This window comes from Thamnophis elegans, chromosome 8, assembly GCF_009769535.1.
Source record: "Thamnophis elegans isolate rThaEle1 chromosome 8, rThaEle1.pri, whole genome shotgun sequence".
NCBI classification, from domain to species: Eukaryota; Metazoa; Chordata; class Lepidosauria; order Squamata; family Colubridae; genus Thamnophis; species Thamnophis elegans.
In genome coordinates, this window is record NC_045548.1 from 826,203 (window position 1) to 844,185 (window position 17,983).

The window sequence follows — 17,983 nt, forward strand, 5'->3', positions numbered from 1 at the left end:
ATCCAGAACATACGGATGTAAGAGATTTCTTACATCTAAACTCGAAATATTTAGATAGATAGATAGATAGATAGATAGATAGATATATTATATATATATATATATATATATATATATATATATATATATATATATATATATATATATATATATATATATATATACATACATACATACATACATACATACATACATACATACACACACACACACACACATATACATATACACAAGCTAGAGGTAATCTTCTTATTTTAAAATCTTATTATCAGTCACTCTGGTGTCTTAGTCGGTTAAAAAGCTATCCCAACATTAACATTCCAAAGACCCTTTTGCTACTTCTTTCCAAATTAAAAAAGTTGTTTTTTTCCTGTAAGTTTTAAACATACATAAAATTTCCGTCACTGCTGGTTCAAGGAGAATCACACAGTCTAGTAAAAACCCCGCCATCCTAAAGCTTCTTCGTATCCTAAAATCAATCCACAATGATTAGGAAAGGAAATGAGCAAATCCAGTACCCCTGTGAAGTCTCTGGACTGTGGCTCTGGCGAAGCTGGCTCTCCGGAATCTCCGGTCTCTTCAACCCAGGGGAGATTGCTATGTTTATGATGTTGTCATTGGGGAACGTCTCTGTGGAGCCCTGCGGGTAATCTCAAGTCCTCACCCTCTGCAGTGGTGCAGTGGTTAGAGCGCAGTACTGCAGCCTATTTCTGCTGACTGCTGTGTGCCTGCAATTTGGCAGTTCAAATCTCACCAGGCTCAAGATTGACTCAGCCTTCCATCCATCTGAGGTGGGTAAAACGAGGACACAAATTGGTGGGTGAAATATGCTGACTCTGTACTCTGCTTAGAGATGGCTGTAAAGCACCGGGAAGCAGTATATTGCTATTGCTAAGTGCTATTGCTGTTGTTATCTTCTGGAGTCTCGAGGAGTCCAAGGACTCTGTTCAATCACTGAGTCCGTTTTCCACGGTGATCATCAACTCCCCTCTTTATAGTTTGCCTTTGATTCCCTGAAAGCAGGACAGGGTAGGTGTAGAAATACTATTATAGATTTTACCAAAACTGTAATTCGAATGAATAAAATGTTTTGATGCCAATCTCTTGATCTACTCTCAGCTAGCTAACTACTATGAAATGCTTTTACTGTGTCTGATCAATAAACAAGACCTATATTCTCACAGGTATCACACAACGCACCAAAGAAGGCTTTGTGTTGAAACACAGTTTCTCAATATTAAACAATGACACTAAGCAATAAATTGTGACTTACCAACTATAGCTAGTTTCACACATTTCACGGTGTCAAACCCAGACACACCACATTATTGTAGATGGCTGCAAAGTATGAGCCCGTGTGTTTTTGTTGTATCTAAAACAAGTTTATTAAAATAAAACTTAGCCTATTTTCCCCTTTTAAATCACGCATTAAATATTTAAGCCTTGCTTAAATATTCAGCACTGGATGTAATTGGAGCTAGTTTATGCAAAGAATGCTTTATTGGTAGTCTCCATGGATGGATTTTGCTCATTCTTACAATTTTTGCCAACGCCTGGTTCTTTCTTTTTTATTCCAAAGACAGCGGAAGACAAAAATTATCTTGTTGCAGACAAGTTTCTTGCTAATGCCCCAGTCTCTTAACAGAGCATTTTGCTCTAAGGTGAGCCGGACACTTGTGGGTTATCTTAGTGGTTTATGTGAGCCAGACTAAAGACGTACATTTCAGACAACAGAGTCTCCGCATGATAATATGAACAGACAGCCAACATTACCAAATGATATTAGAGCATGACAGAAACAGGGGAGGAGAGAAAAATGTCACCTCACCCTCCTTGATACATTTATCCCATTTGCCAGCAAGTAACATTTCTTCGGCGATATTAAAGTTATTTCTTGTTTGATGGAGGTCAGGGAGCTCTTGGGCCTGTAAAATGCCACATTTTGTTTCCATTCCTGGCAAAGATCGTAAGGGAAGAGAAATGCCTGAGACTCAACTCTGTGACACGGAAGCCAGTCATTTCGGCAACTTAATTAGATTCTCATTTTGTCTGTTAAAATTGGGCGATGTTTCCTGTTTGTTTTCATTAAATGGATTCATTTCTCCAGCAGTGTCTACCAGATTCTTGTAAATTGCATTTAGAATATCTACATTCAGAACTGGCCTCTGCTTGCCCCCTCCGTGAATTGTTGATAACATGAGCAGAATGGCAAATATTAAGCAATCCCGGATTTAATCAGATGAAGTAGTACTTCTACCTATGAAAAAAAAACTTTATTTTAGCTTTCCTCAGTCTGGCATGTAATGTATGATACTATAAGACTAATCCCATCATTTATACAGAAAGAGTCCTGTCCCAGGGGTCAGGAATGGGAAGAACAATTGCTTGACACTTCTGGAAGATATTATTTTGTGAAACTGAGTTCGGGAAAGAGAATTTATTTTTAAGACATATTTCCCTGAAGATACGACAGAGACCAGGTTCATCTTCTCTGTGTACATTATCCCGTCATACCTCAGGAATGTGCTTCTTTTTGGAATATACACACAAACAGAGAGAGACAGACAGACAGAGACAGAAAGAAAGAGAGAAACAGAGAGAAGGGTCCACAAACTTTCCTTTGTTAAAATATTGCTTATCGTCATAAAGGCAGAATCAAATTGACTAGAGATGGCCAATGTCAGATTCTGCAATTGCTAAGGCAAATTTAATAAGGAAGATGCAGCGACATAGCTAAGCAGACATCCCATAGTTAATTAAAGGCATGCACCTAATTCCATCTACATTCCTCTTCCTGTTAATAAGAGACAATACTATTTCCAGTATTGCTGATGCCTTTAAAAACCATGGTTTTCTTTACCACTAAAATGCCCTTGCTCACATGATAAAACTTATCTGCTTCTCCCTCTATGATCCCCAAATTCTGGCAGCAAATGAGAGCAATGGAATTTTCCCTGCTTCAATTGAAATAAAGGTTTTACTTTTCAATTGTTCTCTATTCGTCTTGCTGTATTATGCACCCTTTGTGGCATTTCCCGCAATAGGGCCAAGAAGGATAGAGGATTCAGTGCCAAATTTATCCTTAGAGTTTTGGCCTGGTTTTCAATCACAGAGTGGGAAATTGGAATCAGTCTGTGGCCCCCGTGGATGATTATTTAATAGGAGTCATTAGAATTCCATAATGGCCAATTGGAATCAAGAACTAATTAACCATAGGAATCTTCTGGAGAGATTCAGTTTATTTGTTTCTTGTTTTGTAGTAGCAAGGGAAAATGTTAAACATAGCAGCTGGGTAACTCTCTTTTTAAACCTAAGAGGGATGCTGTGGGGAAAAATAGAAGAAAAGAATGTTACGTATACCACTTTGAGCAGAACAAAATAAATGGGAGATATATTAATGAATACATATACTTATTTTAATGTGAATGAAATATAATGCTTTATTTCACATTTTGGCAAGCCTGAGATTTAGATTGCACAAAATGGATTTAAACTGGATGTATCAATTGACTTAATAAGTAAAAAGCAAATTATTAATTTCTAGGCTTTACTGTGGTTAAAATTCAAGGTATTCATTCCAGGGCGTAGAAAGCCTCAGCTGTCAATCCACCCCAATCTGGAGGAGTATGACCAAATTTGTTGAGGGCAAATTGACTCTTTTATAATCATTCATAATCTGCCATAAATGTAGACAGATGCCATCTGCTACTACGTAATATTAATCAATTTCTTTATTTCTAGACATCATTCACCAAACATATATACTTATGCATGTGTACATTTCCCAAATGTAATTATTCATATTCTACTGGGGGTGGGGAGGGGTGGCTCCTCCTCCAGATTGCAGAATGAGATCCATTGAGATTTAATGTCCCAAAGGTGCTTTTTCAAAAGGCAGCTGAATTGAAGAAGCTTCTTGGGTAAGAAGCAAAATGACTTCAAGGAAAAACAAAGGAAGTCCAATTGCCCTTTGGGGGGAAAAAAAAACCCTTTGGGACAACCGTGACTTGGATGACTAAGAAGCTCCATAGAAAGAGAGATTTAATCTTAACTTTTCTGATATGTTCACTTGAATCTAAGTTGGAGATGAGGTTCTCGCTTTTCCCCATTTCGTAAGATTCGTCCATTACAAGATTCATTTATAAACATTATATTCATTTGGGTTCACATTTCTTCAAATACCTCTACTTTACTTTCAATTTTCCTAGTATAGATGGAGTAATGGACATAAGTAAGTTTCTGGCTATGTTGACTGGGAAATATAAAATTAGGTATAGTAAGTTTGTATTTAAAGGTGAATTAAACACATCTCTTATTCCTAATCTAACTGCACACTTTTGATAGACATTTGAAGGAAATAAAAATTAGAAATCACGTAAAAAGCCTATTCAGACTTTTAATAGTTACCCTTCCTGCTCAGACTGCAGTACCAATCCTTGGACAAGGATACAATAAATGAAATTATTTTGGGGGAGAAAAAAGCAAAAAGAGAATATACAATTTCTGTTTCTTGTTTGAACAACAATTCCATATAAACCATGCACAGGCAAAGGAGATTGAAATAGGGAGTTGTTCAAATCACAATCTCCAGCAGAAAAATTATAAAAGATAAGTTCCTAAACAGATCACTGTCACTGATATAAAGAGTTGCCAAGTTGCATAATGCTCAATTTACTCAACATGTATAGAGAACACAAATTAGATAAACAATTGAAATTAAAAGTAATTTTGCACAATTATTTCTTGCTAAACTAATTCCCTAAACTGTTTTCCCAAAATTATGAGAGGTTCAAGACCATGCCTCAAACTTGTTATTGTGAACTTTTTCCTTGGTTCTTATATGTCTTTTCCTTTCATGAGAGGTTCAAGAGATTTCTCACTTCTTCCCAAGGTCAACACAACTGCAGGAAGTAGATTTTAGGACTAGGTGAGGCAGGCACAGTTTACCTTGATGAAGAACAGCAGTTATGCGATTGATTGTGTCAGAATGATTTGGATCATTTTGGGAATCTCCTCTGATTCCTCCAGCAGCCAGAAAGGATTTCAATGCATTCAAGATCTTGGTTTGGAAAAATTAGTTGGATGAAATAATTTTCATAGTCCCTTTTAAAACTATAATTCCAACATTTCATTTTCAAACAACAAGCATTGCGATATATGGATGAATTTAATTTTGTCATTTACAGTTTTTCAGAAATTAAATAAATAAATAAATCTTGCATCACCTGATACCTACTTCTGTACTTGTTCCCTCTCTTTTGCATTGCAGTTCTTGCTCTTTCTCAAAACAGCAGGGAAACAAAATTGACCTTCTCCATCCCATTTGTCGAATTTCTCAATTAGTTAGAGATGCTGATTATCTATCACATTGCGGAGATTTGCAATGCTTAATAGTCTCCTCCATCTGCCATTCTGGAGACCAGATACCTTCTAGGTACTAACTATAATAGTATCTTTTAGAACTTGTCTATCTTATGATAGGCAAATTGACAAACTATCAAAGACTTCCAAAATTCTGCTTAAAAATAAAAGAACATATCTTATTTTTTTTAAAAATGACAGCATATAAAAAGAGCTTGTACCTTGACTCGATTAAAATAAGAATGTTTGCAGAGTTAAGTGCTACCCCAGACAGACTTCAAAACAATCTAATGTGCTTAATACTTGGTTTCATTAGCTGTAATGAGTATCTGTGCAAATGTTGATCTGATTTCATTTTTTTCACAGACCTCTTTTAACGTAAGCAGCATTTGGCTTTATTACTTTTCATTCTTGCACTGGTCATGATTAACAATGTTTTTATTGTTGCTAACCTCATTTAGATCAATATTAAAAACATGTTTATTAAAAGAGTATGAAATTATTTCAATGTCAAAAGACCATTTTGATGCAATGGTAGACAAATAGTTTGAACATTTATTGCATAGATTCACTTCAGCCAACTGATTATCCTGTTGACATAGTTATGTTTAGGGGACATTTTAATTCAAAACTGTGGCTGAACCAAACTTTGCTTCTAATATTGATCTAAATGAGGTTAGCAACAATAAAAACATTGTTAAATGTTTGTCATAACATCTCCTGAAGTACTATATTTTACGAGAAGAAGAAGAAGAAGAAAAAGAAGAAGAAGAGGAGGAGGAGGAGGAGGAGGAGGAGGAAGAAGAAGGAGGAGGAGGAGGAGGGGGGGCAAAGATGCATAGGAAAGGTCAGTTTCATTGTGTGGATAAGCAAACAGAGTCAGGAAGTATGAGTATGAATATTCCTTGGGAAAATGAAGAAAGGGAACTATTCTTTATAATCTGTACTTGTGTGATTTTGTCTCAGCTATTTCCTCCCCTCAGTTGGGTTCCTACTTGAAAGAAAATACTAGGAGGATTCATAGAGCTATCTGAGGAATTTCCTCCCATGAGTTTGTTTTAGGGAACAAACGGAAGATTGATATACCTTTCATATGGTTTCTCTTTCTGACCAGATTCTAGGTTCTGGCTAGATTTTGGATTTGCTGTGTTTTCTGATTGTGGGTAGATTCATTTATCACCAATTTAGTCCAATTTTGTAAATACTGACCCACAAATCTCTTTCCTCCCATTTTGTTTTGTTTGAAAACAGACAAATATTTTTTAACAAAAAAATGGATAAGAAATTTAAAAATCATATCTTAAGAAATGCTTTATTGCGGGTTTGGAAAAAATATCAACATAAATTAAATGATAAAGTGCCCATGTGGGCAACTCCTAGACATGCAATTGAAAATATGAATGTAGAACAAAAACACGATAGAACCACCTATAGACAACTTCTTATCTCAGAAAGAGGGGTGATGCAACTAAAATCTTTAGAGGTACTTAAAGAAGAGAAGGTAGTTCAAACGTGGTTTCAGTATGGTCAACTACAGGCTAGGTGGAAAACAGATCAAAAAATTGGCTTTGTAAAAGTTGAGGATAATTTGTTTAAACAAATAAGAGATCAAAGCTCAATGCACATAAAGAGGATATATAATGTACTAATACAGATGGATTCTGAAACGGAACTGATTAAGGATTGTATGATAAAATGGGCTCAGAATATCGAGGAACCAATAATGCTTGAAACATGGGAAAGAATCTGGGTAAGAAATGTGAAATTTACACAAGCACAAAACTTGAGAGAAAATTTTTATAAGATGTTTTATAGATGGCACCTAGATCCTAAAAAGCTTGCCTCTATGTATCCAAATGTTCAACCTAAATGTTGGAGATGTGGTTCTTGTGATGCTACATATTTTCATATATGGTGGACATGTCGTAATGTCAAGGCATTTTGGATAAAAATATGGTGGATCCTGCAAAACATCCTCAAAAGAAGGATAAAATTCACCCCCCAGTTGTTCTTACTGGGTATATGTATTGACTTTACAGCAGCAGAGACTAATTTGGTTCTGTACTTAATAACGGCAGCAAGACTCTTGGTGGCGCAGTATTGGAAGAAGAAAGATTTACCTACAATTCAAGAATGGACTTTGAAAGTTATGAACTTAGCCGAAATGGCCAAAATTTCAGCATATCTCAAAGAACATTCAAACGAGAGATATAAACGAGACTGGAAAAAATGGATTGATTACATAAAAAGTAAATATGGGACTAAGAAACTCCAGATAGCTTATGCTTAGTATCAGTAACAATTTAAATTGTTTAAAATTTGGGTAACAGTAAGGAGCTGAGTTCAATGTAGAGATATTTTAGACTGTGATTGTTCAAAAATTATACCACGTATGGTCTTTGGGAAGTCGGGGGGAGGGAAGGGAGGTGGGGATTTAGGGGGAGGGGGGAGGGGGGAAATACAATATGTGTTAAATTCCATGATTGCATTTGTATACTGTGGCTTTTCAATGTTAGTGCGAAAATAGAACAAACCGAATATACTGGAAGGTAATAGAAATATACCGAAGGAAAGAGTCGAGTGAAAGAAGAAGGAGGGTGGAGAGGGTGAGAGAGAGGAGGAGGAGAAGGGAGGGAGGGAATGGATTAGAGGGAGTGATAGGGTTAGGGTTAGAAAGAAGGGGAGGGGAAGTAGGCGTAGAGGGGTGTGTGAGAAGGAAGAATGAAAGTTGGGAGGGGGATGAAAGAGGGTGTATGGTGGGCCAAGGTGGTATATTGGGTTTGTATTGTAGGGGGCATTTTCTATATAAGTGAGGGCCGTGTTTATTACTCAATGTTATATGCCCTGATTAAGCACAGTAAATATGTGATTGTATAGAATGAAAACATAATAAAAATATATATATTTAAAAAAAAAAAAGAAAACAGACAAATATTTGTGAATTAATGTATTTCCCCATAAAATAAATATTTTTGAATCACATTGATTCACCTGACCTATTTTTCTATGCTCTTTCATTAAATGCATTTGTGGATAGAGTTTTATATGGCACATTAATTTTAATGCATTCTGATACTTCTTTTGGATGAGAAACAAATGGTAAAATTCAGAGGTGTAAAACTCAAACAATGACTTCATACTGATCCACAAATTAATGCAGGACATCAGAATGAGGTTAAACAAGATGACCAATTAAAAGCCTTCATCATTCCTAAAGTTTACAATTGTCTACTCAAGAACCAGCATGGATGAATAAAGAGCCCCTAATTATCCAGCAGCTCTTTACTCTGCATTCACTTCATCACTGATTAATTACTGAGCTGTGACAGATTTGAAGCAAATGGAAAGAGTATTTGAGGACAACCCAATAGAATAAATAAATCTACTTGAAAACAATATTGGATAGGATGTTGAATAATTGGCTACTAAGCAAGATGTGAATTCAAAATATATATTCATTTTCCCCATAGTTATTCAATCTTCGTAAATTGAAAGAATGCAGGTTGGAACAACATTTCTCTTCTAAATGTCCTTAATTTAATTTTATTAAGAGAGAAGGAAATACTCACTGAAAACTGCTTAGATGAAACAAATAGGTCAGGGTGATATTTTGAAAACTCAACTGTTGCAGAGAGAGAACTTGTATGATGTACAATGTTAGGTGCTGCTGTATTGTTTTGTAAGCCCATTCTTTTTATTTAGCTTGTGATGTTTATATTTACAAGGGTGGACATTTCAGAAAGAAAATAGCAATTTTTAAAAGTTCATGAAAGCAAGAGTTTATATGTAGGTTAATATTCCTGTTATTAAAGTAAGATTTAGCTTAGTTTAGTACTTATGCAAGTAATGAATATTTATGTGTAGCAAAGTCAACAATTGACATCAATAAAATGCATTTTAGATCAAAAGACAGTAAGAGTTTACATCTAATAAACAAAAAACACTAGTAGTTATTGGGGAAAAGCCCATTAATAACTCAAATGTCTGTAGCAAAATGCTTCCTTGTTAAAGATTCCAGGTTCATCTTAAATGTTTGCTTTTGTCTCAAACATATTGCAGGAAGTCGCTTACCCAAAACACTAAAGATGTTAATGAATAGCTGGAGCAAAACAACAAAAGCAACTAATAATAACCAGCAATAATAAAATATTGTGGACATTTCCAAATAGAAGAATAAACTATAGGCTCATAACACCCCAGGTATAACTGTGTTGAAAAGTAGAAAGTCTGAGTACTTGATGTGACAATACCGGGGAATAGTAAAATAGAAATGAAATGGAGATAACAAAGTCAGTTTTGAAAACCAAAGCTCAGAGATTGTGGGATAAACTGACTGTGGTGGTCCCAGTGGTTATCAGCACACTGAGTGCCATACCAAAAGATTTGGGTTAGAAAATCTGCACCTTGACTCAAATGTCCACTTGTCAATTGTAAAAGGCCACAATGCTCGAATCAACACTGATGCATTATGACATTCTATGTTTTTGAAAAAAACTTGATGCATATGAACGCCAGCCCCAATTAAAGAACTGGAAGCTGTGACTTCACATTGTTGTCAACAGAAAATGATAATTTCATACAGTTTAACAACAACCAAACCAAATATTTGCACTGAAAGGCAAATCTTTGATTGTTTGAAAAACCCGTTTTAAAAAAAGAAAACATGCTCATAATTTGCACCCAGACTTTCATTTCATTTATACTTTATTTGTATGCCACCCTTTTCCCTGAGGGGACTCAGGGCGGCTCACAGTTGAAGGGGGGGGGGGAGACAGACAAGTTACAAACATCCATACACATAAGAGAAAAACAACATTCAATTCTAAAAAACCAGCAAGTTTTTTCAAAATTCTATATCATTTAGGACTTGCACTAAAGAAGGAAACCAGTCCAGCTGATACAATAAATGTTCCGCTACTTTGCTCCTATTCAAGTCCAGGAACAGTATTTTCTGAAAATTCTAAGTATCCCAAGACAGAGCTGGGAATTGACTAAAATATACCTCAGACAATCTCACTTTGCACCATCCCAACTATATGGTGCAAACCAGTGGTGGACTTCAGCCAGCTCACGCTGGTTCAGGTGAACTGGTTGTTAAATTACCCATCCCTCACCATCAAAATGGATCCTGGGTGCTGCGCTGCAATGGAAGAATGGGCAACAGAGCGGCCGGCACAAGGAAAAGAGAAAGCTGCTTTCCCTATTTCTTCTCCCTGCTCTTCCTCCTTCCCTCATGCCATTGGGCATTCCGATTCCGTTGTCTGTTTCTCCATTGAAGTGCCAGGCAACACCCAGGATCCACTTTGATGGGAGGGAGGGATGTTTAATAATTTTCCTGGCTAAATTAACCCTGCAGTCTCCCCTGCATTGGGCCCAGCTTTGATAGTGCCCACAACTTAATTCTTCAACCCTCTCCCTTTTGCCTGCAGACTGACCAACACCCCCTGCATGCAACTCCATGGGGAGGGGAGGAATCCCACCCTACAGTTCTTCACCTTCTCTCAGGAGCATCAACTACTTGTCTCTATAGTAACCTGCCTCCTCATTCCTTGGAAACCTCACCTTTTAAAGGAGCCGTCCAGAAAGCTGAATGTTGTGGCGTGTCAGCCCCAGCCCCTCCAGCAGCCGAATTAGATGAGAAGTAGGCGTGGGAGTCAGGGTCCGTATCAAGGCAACCTGAGAGCTCCGAGAGGGAAGAATAAATGGAGCTAGCAGAGAGAGAGACAGAGGTGGAGCCTGGCTGTCCGTCAGCCCTCAGATAGAGAATCAACAGCCCCCAGGTCTGGAGGTGGCTGATGAGGAAGAGGAGAAACAGCTGGGCCCAGTGCCTGAGGCACAGAAGGCAGAGGAGAGGAGAGCAGTGGAAATCTATGGGCCAGTCCTTGGGATGGATAGCCACTGCTACTAGCGGAGCCCCACCCAAGCTCTGAGGATGAAAAGCAGGGGGTGGAGATGAATAGATGTGGCAGAGAACTATTCATCTCCCTGCCAGACAGACTTGTTGGCCTGCGGTGAAAGAGAAACTTTTTGCTGGGGCTGCTGAGGATAAAGGAATCATAATAAAGGAATCATCGTTTCAACTAAAGAGGGTTGGTCATGTTTGTGGACCTGGGTTAGAACACTGGAACAGCTGTGAGACCAATGTTCAGAAACAGCCTTTTGGCAAAGGGTGGAAATTTAGCAACTGGTTCGTCCAGGGTCAGGTTATCACAGGAGGCTCATCCCACATGTGCGGCGGAGTTAGAGGTCAGGGATGGGCCAGCCCTCCATGACAGCCAACCTGACCCTGGGTGAACTGGTTGTTAAATTATTTTAATTCCACCACTGGTGCAAACACATATTCTACAATACAAAACACATATGAAAACAAACTATTGTAAGTTGCTCTGTTGTAATAACTGAAAGGGACTTGAGCTGAGTCACTAGAACCACGTTCCTGGGAATTATGGAAATCCGTTGGCAGGCCAAGGGAGGGTGATAGAAGGAATCTGCCCCAAGTGCAGGCAAGGAAGTGGTCCTGCCAGAGTTGCCAAGGAAACCATCTGGAGGACCAGCAGTAGATCTGGAGTTATCCCACCAGTCGGCTGTTTGGCAGTCAGTGGAGGTTGAGCTGGCAGTATTTCCAGGACCTCATAGACTCATTCAACGAGTGGGGAAATTACACGTGGAAGTGATTAGGCTGAATCCTAAAATGAGAGCAAAACATAAATCAAAGGAAGAACATGCAAGATTCAGCCAAATTAAATACTTCAGCCAAATTCATTGCATTAGGAAACATAATATAAAATCAAGCTGAGCAAGAGGCTCCAGCTCTGCTTTTGCAGCCACTGCTATGTCCTACTCGATAACTTCATTTTTTTTAAAGAGTACAATTTTATGTCACCAAAACTCCCAAAAAAACAAAAACAAAAAACTCCACAATGGACAGAAGTTCTTCTAATGACAATACATCAGTGATTATCACATGTTCTTCCGCCATTGGCAGTTAAAAATGCACCGTAGTTTCAAAAAGTGCAGCTCTTTGCTGCAAAAGGATATCTGCCCCATGTTATGTCACATCCTTGAGATTTTTCATGAGGATGTGAGCCATCTGTTCATAGTTTAAGCAAATTGCACAGCTAAGTCTATGTTAGCTTGCTGTACGTAACTCTCCATGATTCAAAGGACAGGCTAGCCTGGGAATTATGGGCACTGAAGTCCCACAAATCTGAGATTATCAGTAACAGGTGCTTAATTGAATTTAAATCTTTGTGTTTGTGAGTTCAGATTCCAATAATGTTAGAATGGAAACATGAAAGAATCACCCAATAAACACATTCAACAGTGATCCCAGTGGTTTAATCTAAGATAATTTGATATTTTGATGGATACATTGAGAACATACAGCTAGAACTTCATCTACTGGTATATTTTGAAAACCATAAATTTCCTTCTCATAACCCAACAAACCTGAAGGGACACAAGGAATAATTAGCTAGAATCCCTAACTAAACAAGAGAGTATTCAATATTACGTTTATGTCACTAGCCAGAAAATTAAATGCTGATCTCTCTCTAATGAGAGCCTGCAGAATAGCAATGTGTGTATTTATGCTATGTTGAGAATTTTTTTAAAAAGTGTTGTGAACTTATTTGTTTCTGAAATTACCTTTGGACCAGAAAGATGTTCAGAATACATAGAAGTATTGTGTTATTTTTAATGTATTATATGCCTTGGTATTTACCTTCTGAGTCATATTAGAAATTAAATACATATAGTCCTTGATTTACAACAGTCCACTTATCAAGCATTCAAAGTTACAATGACACTGGAAAAAGTGACTTATGACCATTTTTCAGATTTATGATGGTTGCCGCATCCCCATGATCACGTGACTTATATTTATATGCTTGACAGCTGACTCGCATTTATGACGGTTGCAGTATCTGCAGACCATGTGATCATCTTTTGCAGCTTTCTCACAAGCAAAGTCGACGGGGAAACCAGATTTAGTTACACAGTGATTCACTTAACAAATGTGGCAAGAAAAGTCGTAAAATGGGGAGAAATTCACTTAACAAATTTCTCACTTAGCAACATAAATTTTGGGCTCAATTATGCTTGTAAATTTAGGATAACCTGTAGTAGTTAGGCTTATTCAATTATGCTCCCATATTCCATATGGATCATTATCACAAAGGGTTACTTAATACTGCTCCAAATTAAGATGTTGACAATTCTCCAGATTCATGTGATGTATTTTCTTTGCAGCCCACCAGAATAATCCCATTTTCAAATCTGAGCTTTTTTTTTTTTTTTTTGGTCATTTTCTTCCATCATGTCAAGTTGTCTTCCATTCTGTTCTGTTTCTGAGCTAGGCAGGCAGACGGAGAGATAGGCAGAATTAAGTCCCTTTACTCATTTCTAAGATTCAATTCAATTCTTCCCCTCTTTTAAGAAGAATGAAAATGTATGTCAGGCAGATTAAGAATGCAATAAAAACCTTTTCTCCTTACAGAAACAAACTGTAGAAGCAAACTTTGAGTTAACGAAGTTTGAAAGTTAGTTGAATATTATTTTTCTGCTGAAAAAGAAGCATTCGCTGGCTGGGGAATTCTGGGAGTTGAAGTCCGGACATCTTCAAGTTGCTAAGGTTGAGAAACACTGATGTAATAGTTTTAACTAATAATTATCTTATTTATTTTCTGTTTTAAGTGGATATTGTAGGCCACCCAAAGTGAGATGGGCAACCACGTAAATTTGATAAGTAAATAAAAGGATACATGAGTACATTTATAACTCTTCAATGGAAAAAGTTGCTTTTGTAGGTACAAATGAACCAAGAAAGACCAACGAGGCATCCCTTTTACTGGCTATTTCTATTTTACATCTCAGAATACATTTAAATTTATGTCAAATCCTTGACTTAAAACTGTCTGCTTAGCCACCATTCCACGTTCTGAGCTCCCCACCCCTGTAAATAGTCCTTATGATCCAGATTTCTGACAAACCCCTTTTCCACCATTGTCACACAGATGCATTTCAGGCACTGGGCAATCAGCCCACATTTCCAGCTGTTTGCAGTGTGCCTCAGTGACATGACTACAATTTATGACATTTTGTGGGCAGAAACTGGAGTTTAGGTTGTGAAAAGTTTGTTCTAGACCCTAGAGGAAGCTTGCTTCTTCTTTCTTCCCTCATCAAAATTTATCATTTTCCTTTTAAATACTCTTTCTGTACAATTTTTCATAGAAGCACAGCAACAAGGCTAGTGAGCGGCCTGCTTGTGGCCACTGGAGATCCGGAAAGCTCCAGTGAGAAGATATTAAGATGGTAGGAAGTAATTTCCAGCTGCTGCATCTCATGGCTGGATAACTCTCTAACTCTCCTAACTGCATGGTCTCTTCAATAAGTGAAAGTAAAGGCCCATGTGCACCAACAAATTGAGTTCACTGCACCATGTAACTCTCACTGTTCTGCCAAGGACAATTTCCCTCTCTCGGGATTTCTGGCTGTCTGACACTTTGATCTCTTTCTATAGTGCAGATTCTTCAATGACCTGGTGATTCCTTTTCCATCAGTGGCACTCAGCAACCGGTTACCTGTATGCAGAGTCCCATGGCCCCTTTGTTGCCTTCTGCCATCCTTCTATCTACTTCCACCTTCTCCGAAATCCAATTCTGTGACTTATCCTTGGCTGGCTTACATATTCAAATATGCCATTATCCTCCCTTTCCCATCCCTGACCATCTGCATTTTGTTGGAACTGTCTCAGTCAAATGACGGCTGGGCTCCTTGTTGCTAATTCAAATGTGTTCTGCTGTATGATTTCCTCCTTGACCCACAGGGATATTTGACACTGTTGGTTATTCACTCTTTTTTCAACTCCAAACTATACTATTCTTCTTCTTTTTGTATATTTTCTCACTGAAGCATCTATTCCAGGATTCTAATATAGGAAATTGTACTCTGGTCAGGTTCCTCAAATATCTCTGCAAGTGTTTTTCTTCCACTGATTATTCCTGAGTGATTTCATTTCTACAAACGGGTGAAATTTCTAGCTTGGGCTACTATTCCACGTTGTTGTTGTTAGTTGCGAAGTCATGTCTGACCCATTGTGACCCCATGGACAACGTTCCTCCAGGCCTCCTTGTCCTCTACCATCCTCTGGAGTCCATTTAAGCTCACACCGACTGCTTTGGTGACTCCATCCAGCCACCTCATTCTCTGTTGTCCCCTTCTTCTTTTGCCCTCAAACTTTCCCAGCATTAGGCTCTTCTCCAGTGAGTCCTTCCTTCTCATTAGGTGGCCAAAGTATTTGAGATTCATCTTCAGGATCTGTCCTTCTAAAGAGCAGTCAGGGTTGACTAGTTTGATCACCTTGCAGTCGAAGGGACTCGGAGTTTTCTCCAGCACCATAGTTCAAAGATCTCAATTCTTTGGTGCTCAGCCTTTCTTATGGTCCAACTTTCAGAGCCACAGATTGCAACTGGGAAAACCGTAGCCTTGACTATATGTACTTTTGTTGGCTGGTTGATGTCTCTGCTTTTTAGTGTGCTGCCTAGATTTGCCACAGCTTTCCTCCCCAGGAGTAAGTGTCTTTTAATTTCTTGGCTGTAGTCTCCATCTGCAGTGATCTTGGAGCCCAGGAAAATAAAATCTGTCATTATTCCACTATTCCACATGCCCTCTGCTAAATCCATACTTTCACTTTCTCTTAATATGAAAAATAGTAATTCTGAAATAATTTATTAAAATATATAGCAAATTGTAAGGACATGTTGCTGTCCTAAGAGGCATTTTTAATCATGTGGTCTCTCATTGTATGAACCTATAAAATAACATTTATGATTTTTGCGAATGGTACCAAATTGTTCAAGAGGTACAAAAGCTCATGGATAAATCAATTTCAAACATGTGCTTAAGCCAAAAACTGAAGATCAGGTCAGTTTATCATGGGATCTGCAATATCAAATTCTTGAAATGTATCCATGCCACAGTTTTCTCTGTACAATAGGATCTTCTTAGTAAATTTATTTGTCTTTAGTGAGAGATTTTTAAAATTTTACCCACCTCAAAAATATTTTCCTCTCTTGGAAAATGGTCTAAGATAAAGTTATCATAATGTACTGTAAAATTTATAAATTAAGGCAATATATGTTATAACCTTGTAGCAATTGTAACTAGTTAAATATGAGAAGTGAAATTTTATACTTCCTGCTGTGGACATAGTGTACTGTATAATCCTGCCATCTTAGCAGGAAGAAACCAAAATCTGAGATTAATCAACAGATCAGCAGGGATATCATTTTTTCCCTCCATGGATTTAAAACCACATTTGCTAATAACCCTAAGCACAAGTTTTCAAACTGTAAGCGACCTGGAGGGAGTTCACATTTTTTTTCATTATAACCTGATCAAGAATAACTAAACAACTTTTAATGCTTATTCTGGATCTTGCTCTACATTTTGTCTGTGCAAGATTAAAATGTAATTATTAGAAATGTTATGTTTATTTTTTGTTCCATGCTCAGTCATGACCCCAAGGAAATGCTACTTTTTATTCTTGAGAATGTAAATTCACTCTTTGTTTTATGAGGCTGCGGGACTATGAAGTTTGGGAACAACTTCTCTAAGTTAAAAAGTAGAAAAGAACGAAAAATACATACTATCATAAATTTGAACAAGTATAAAATATTTGAATTCAGAAATCTCACTGTATTTTTCCTTGTGAAGTCTGCCCATCGTCCTTAACAAATGTAAAGGGATCAAACAATGTATGTGATACAGGTTATAGATAAAAAATATCTGTTTTCTAACATATTCTTTTCTGTTCCCTCAACCCATATTTCAAGTATTTGTCTCAGGTTTTACTGCGCTGTTTAATTCAGCAAGTGTAGCAATTTACTCAATTATTTATTTAGTAAACTAAGATTTAAAAAAAGAAATTGTTTATGTTAAGCAAATTCTATTAAAAGTGAGGGAGGCGTAATTCATAAGAGCTACCCAGATCTTGCATTTTCAGCTGCTGATGTGAAAAGAGGAAAACTGGTATTTCTTTAGTTTCATTCTGCACACTATGGGGACATCTGCAAACCATTATTATTCTGCTTTTGTCAATAAACTCAGAAATCATCTGATTTATTCACTTTATGTGATGTGTGTTTATATTATGTACTGGTTATCTCATTCATTCTTTTCTACTGTACATAGCAAGGCAAGTGGGTGAATATATGTGCCTGCAAACACAAACAGAAGAGAGTTTATTTGCTGAAAAAGCTCAGTGTCTAAATGTCAAAAGTGGAGGAATGAAGAGATGGGAAAGGAGAACAAAGGATAACTTAGAGATGAGGTGTTGTTTGTTCTGGTAAATGGTATTTTATGATCATAACGTGTGAAAGAAAGGAATGGATTCTTTGCCTGTAATCACACTGAGTTTAATGATTACTTTAATGGGATTACTAGGAAACTCCCAGGAACTAGAGATCCTCTACTGAGAGGCATTGTGGGCAATAGTTAAGATGTTGGACTTGTAAAGGAAAAACTCAATGTCTACTCCATCTTCAATCGCAGATTGGGTTGAAAAGGATGACTTTCTGTCAATCACTTTCTCAGCCTAATCTAATTTCGGAAGGAAACAGAA